Raw genomic sequence first — 6,038 nt, 5'->3', positions numbered from 1 at the left:
GTAAAAAGATCCTAACTCAAAACATCCAGGAAATCCAGGACACAGTGAGAAGACCAAACCTACGGATAATAGGAGTAGATGAGAATGAAGATTTTCAACTCAAAGGACCAGCAAATATCTTCAACAAAATTATAGAAGAAAACTTCCCAAATCTAAAAAAAGAGATGCCCATGAACATACAGGAAGCCTACAGAACTCCAAATAGACTAGACCAGAAAAGAAATTCCTCCCAACACATAATAATCAGAACAACAAATGCACTAAATAAAGATAGAATATTAAAAGCAGTAAGGGAAAGGGGTCAAGTAGCATATAAAGGCAAGCCTTCAGAATTACACCAGATTTTTCACCACAGACTATGAAAGCAATAAGAGCTTGGACATATGTTATACAGAAAATAAGAGAACACAAATGCCAACCCAGGCTACTATACCCAGCCAAACTTTCAATTACCTTAGATGGAGAAACCAAAGTATTTCATGACAGAACCAAATTCACACATTATCTTTCCACAAATCCAGCCCTTCAAAGGATAATAACAGAAAAAACCAATACAAGGACAGAAACCACATCCTAGAAAAAGAAAGAAGGTAATCCCTCAACAAACCTAAAAGAAGACAGCCACAAGAACATAATGCCAACTTTAACGACAAAAATAATAGGAAGCAACAATTACTTTTCCTTAATATCTCTTAATATCAATGGACTCAATTCCCCCAATTAAAAAAAAAAAACATAGACTAACAGACTGGACACAAACAGGACCCAACATTTTGCAGCTTACAGGAAACCAATCTCAGGGGAAAAGATAGACACTACCTCAGAATGAAAGGCTGGAAAACAATTTTCCAAGCAAATGGTCTGAAGAAATAAGCTGGAGTAGCCATTCTAATATCGAATAAAATCGACTTCCAACCCAAGGTCATCAAAAAAGACAAGGAGGGGCACTTCATACTCATCAAAGGTAAAATCTTCCAAGAGGAACTCTCAATTCTGAATATCTATGCTCCAAATACAAGGGCAGCCACATTCATTAAAGAAACTTTAGTAAAGCTTAAAGCACACATTGCAGCTCACACAATAATACTGGGGGACTTCAATACACCACTTACACCAATGGACAGATCATGGAAACAGAAATTAAACAGGGACACAGTGATACTAACAGAAGTTATGAAACAAATGGATCTAACAGATATCTACAGAACATTTAATCCTAAAACAAAAGGATATACCGTCTTCTCAACACCTCCTGGTACCTTCTGTAAAATTGACCACATAATTGGACACAAAACAAGCCTCAACAGATACAAAAATATTAAAATTGTCCCATGCATCCTATCAGATCACCATGGACTAAGGCTGATCTTCAATAACAAAATAAATAATAGAAAGCCAACATTCACGTGGAAACTGAACAACACTCTCCTCAATGATACTTTGGTCAAGGAAGGAATAAAGAAAGAAATTAAGGACTTTTTGGAGTTTAATGAAAATGAAGCCACAACATACCCAAACTTATGGGACTCAATGAAAGCATTTCTAAGAGGAAAACTCATATCTCTGAGTGCCTCCAAAAAGAAACTAGATAGAGCACACATTAGAAGCTTGACAACACACCTAAAAGCTCTAGAACAAAAGGAAGAAAATTCACCCAAGAGGAGTAGACAGCAGGAAATAATCAAACTCAGGGGCAAAATCAACCAAGTGGAAACAAGAAGAACTATTCAAAGAATCAACCAAAGGAGCAGCTGGTTCTTTGATAAAATCAACAAGATAGATAAACCCTTAGCCAGACTCACTAGAGGGCAGAGGGGAAAGCATCCTAATTAACAAAATCAGAAATAAAAAGGGAGACATAACAGATCCTGAAGAAATCCATCCTGAAAAAACCATCAGATCCTTCTACAAAAGGCTATACTTAACAAAACTGGAGAACCTGGATGAAATGGACAAGTTTCTAGACAGATACCAGGTACCAAAGTTAAATCAAGATCAGGTTAATGATCTAAACAGTCCCATATCCCCTAAAGAAATAGAAGCAGTCATTAATATTCTCCCAACCAAAAAAAAAAAAAAAAAGCCCAGGACAGATGGGTATAGTGAAGAGTTCTATCAGACCTTAAAAGAAGATCTAATCCCAGTTCTTCACAAACTATTCCACAAAATAGAAGGAGAACATACTCTACCCAACTCATTCTATGAAGCCACAATTACTCTAATACCTAAATCACAAAAAGACCCAACAAAGATAGAGGATTTCAGACCAATTTCCCTTATGAATATCAATGCAAAAATCCTCAATAAAGTTCTCGCTAACTGAATCCAAGAACACATCAAACAATCATCCATCCTGACCAAGTAGGTTTCATTCCAGGGATGAAGGGATGGTTCAATATACAGAAATCCATCAACGTAATCCAGTATATAAACAAACTCAAAGACAAAAACCACATGATCATCTCGTTAGATGTGGAGAAAGCATTTGACAAAATCCAACACCCATTCATGATAAAAGTCTTGGAAAGATCAGGAATTCAAGGCCCATACCTAAACATGGTAAAAGCAATCTACAGCCAACCAGTAGCCAACATCATAGTAAATGGTGAGAAGCTGGAAGCAATCCCACTAAAATCAGGGACTAGACAAGGCTGCCCACTTTCTCCCTACCTATTCAACATTGTATTTGAAGTCCTAGCCAGAACAATTCGACAACAAAAGGAGATCAAGGGGATACAAATTGGAAAGGAAAAAGTCAAAATATCACTTTTTGCAGATGATATGATAGTATATATAAGTGAGCCTAAAAATTCCACCAGAGAACTCCTAAGCCTGATAAACAGCTTCAATGAAGTAGCTGGATATAAAATTAACTCAAACAAGTCAATGGCCTTCCTGTACACAAAGGATAAACAGGGTGAGGAAGAAATTAGGGAAGCAATACCCTTCTCAATAGTCACAAATAATATAAAATACCTTGGCATGACTCTAACTAAGGAACTGAAAGATCTGTATGATAAGAACTTCAAGTCTCTGAAGAAAGAAATTAAAGAAGATCTCAGAAGATAGAAAGATCTCCCATGCTCATGGATTGGCAGGATCAATATAGTAAAAATGGCTATCTTGCCAAAAGCAATCTACAGATTCAATGCAATCGCCATCAAAATTCCAACTCAATTCTTCAACGAATTAGAAAGGGCAATCTGCATATTCATCTGGAATAACAAAAAACCTAGGATAGCAAAAACTCTTCTCAAGGATAAAAGAACCTCTGGTGGAATCACCATGCCTGACCTAAAGCTGTACTACAGAGCAATTGTGATAAAAAAACTGCATGGTACTGGTATAGTGACAGACAAGTAGACCAATGGAATAGAATTGAAGACCCAGAAATGAACCCACACAATTATGGTCACTTGATCTTTGACAAGGAAGCAAAAACCATCCAGTGGAAAAAAGACAGCATTTTCAACAAATGGTGCTGGCACAACTGGCGGTTATCATGTAGAAGAATTCAAATTGATCCATTCCTATCTACTTGTCAAATCTAAGTGGATTAAGGAACTGCACATAAAACCAGAGACACTGAAACTTATAGAGGAGAAAGTAGGAAAAAGCCTTGAAGATATGGGTACAGGGGGGAAATTCCTGAATAGAACAGTAATGGCTTGTGCTGTAAGATTGAGAATCGACAAATGGGAACTAATAAAATTGCAAAGCTTCTGCAAGGCAAAAGACCTCGTCAATAAGACAAAAAGGCTACCAACAGATTGGGAAAGGATCTTTACCTATTCTAAATTGGATAGGGGACTAATATTCAATATATATAAAGAACTCAAGAAGTTGGACTCCAGAAAATCAAATAACCCCATTAAAAATGGGGCTCAGAGCTAAACAAAGAATTCTCACCTGAGGAATACCAAATGACTGAGAAGCACCTGAAAAAATGTTCAACATCCTTTATCATCAGGGAAATGCAAATCAAAGCAACCCTGAGATTCAACCTCACACCAGTCAGAATGGCTAAGATAAAAAATTCAGGTGACAGCAGATGCTTGCGAGGATGTGGAGAAAGAGGAACACTCCTCCATTGTTGGTGGGATTGCAAGCTTGTACAACCACCCTGGAAATCAGTCTGGCAGTTCCTCAGAAAATGGGACATAGTACTACCGGAGGATCCCACAATACCTCTCCTGGGCATATATCCAGAAGATGTTCCAACCGGTAAAAAGGACACATACTCCACTATGTTCATAGCAGCCTTATTTATAATAGCCAGAAGCTGGAAAGAACCCAGATGCCCTTCAACAGAGGAATGGATACAGAAAATGTGGTACATTTACACAATGGATACTACTCAGCTATGAAAAAGAATGAATTTATGAAATTCCTAGGCAAATGGATGGACCTAGAGGGCATCATCCTGAGTGAGGTAACCCATTCACAAAAGAACTCGCACAATATGTACTCACTGATAAGTGGATATTAGCCCAGAAATTTAGAATACCCAAGATATAAGATACAATTTGCTAAACACATGAAACTCAAGAAGAACGAAGACCGAAGTGTGGACACTTTGCCCCTTCTTAGAATTGGGAACAAAACACCCATGGAAGGAGTTACAGAGACAAAGTTTGGAGGTGTGACAAAAAATGGACCATCTAGAAACTGCCATATCTGGGGATCCATCCCATAATCTGTGAGGAGCGGGTGTAGCAGCAGTCCCAAGCTGGCGCCTGGGACTGCAGCTGAGTCTTATGACTTGTACCTGACTTCCTCATACACCTGAAAATAAGCCATGACCATCGTGAGAGCTGCACAGGTGCACCATGATGCTGGCGGTGTAAACAAGTCCATATTTGGTGGAGACATGCCTCTGTCGCCCTGATTAGCTGAAGCTGCGTGCCTTGTGAGGCGATGTGGCCTGCTGTGAGTGGATGAGGGCTGAGAGTATATAAGTGAGAGGCCCAGGGTTCGGGGGAGAAAGATGAAGAGAAAGATGAAGCGAGAGAGGTGAAGACTGAAGCTTGCTGAATAAACTGCTGTTAGAAGAACTGGTGGTCCTGTTCTTGCTGGTCGAGAGCGGACGCGACAATAATCAGCTTCCAAACGCTGACACCATTGCATCCACTAGCAAGATTTTGCTAAAAGGACCCAGATATGGCTGTCTCTTGCAAGACTATGCTGGGGCCTAGCAAACACAGAAGTGGATGCTTACAGTCAGCTATTGGATGGATCACAGGGCCCCCAATGGAGGAGCTAGGGAAAGTACTCAAGGAGCTCAAGGGATGTGCAATCTTATAGGTGGAACAACGATATGAACTAACCAATTACCCCCGCCCCCTCTGGAGCTCGTGTCTCTAGCTGCATATGAATCAGAAGATGGCCTAGTTGGCCATCAGTGGAAAGAGAGGCCCATTGGTCATGCAAACTTTATATGCCTCAGTACAGAGGAATGCCAGGGCCAAGAAGTGGGAGTGGGTGGGTAGGGGAGTGGGTGGGGGAGCATGTGGGGGACTCTTGGGATAGCATTGGAAATGTAAATGAAATAAATACCCAATAAAAAATATGAAAAAATTGGCCTGCCAAAATGTATTACATATCTACACATATATTGATAATCAGAAGTACTCAATTTGTTAATAGAAAAGCCCCAAATGGATTAGAGAAGCCAGCCTCTGCTATTTAAGGATAAAAACTTTATAAATAGAAACTTGTTTTAAAACTCAAATATTTCTGTTATAGATATGCACATGCCATGGAACAAAATAGTTGCAAAAAAGAAAAGTAAGACCCTAGGCTGCCAGAGAAAGCTCTGGAGACATTTGAGCTAAAAACAAAAGTTAGAGAAATGGCAGTGTGTGGTTTGAATATACTTGGCCCAAGGAGTGGCACTATTAGGTCTTGTTGAGGAAGTGTGTCACTGTGGAGGTGGGCAATGAGACCCTCCTCCCAGCTGCTTGAACAACAGTCTTCTGGCTGCCTTCTGATAAAGATGCAGATTTCTCCACTCCTTCTTCAGCATCATGCCTGCCTGG

The sequence above is a fragment of the Mus caroli genome, unplaced genomic scaffold (genome assembly GCF_978045245.1).
Source record: "Mus caroli unplaced genomic scaffold, Mus_caroli_1 scaffold_9, whole genome shotgun sequence".
Lineage (NCBI taxonomy): Eukaryota > Metazoa > Chordata > Mammalia > Rodentia > Muridae > Mus > Mus caroli.
The sequence above is the reverse complement of the archived record's forward strand: the minus strand, read 5'-3'. Positions refer to the sequence as shown.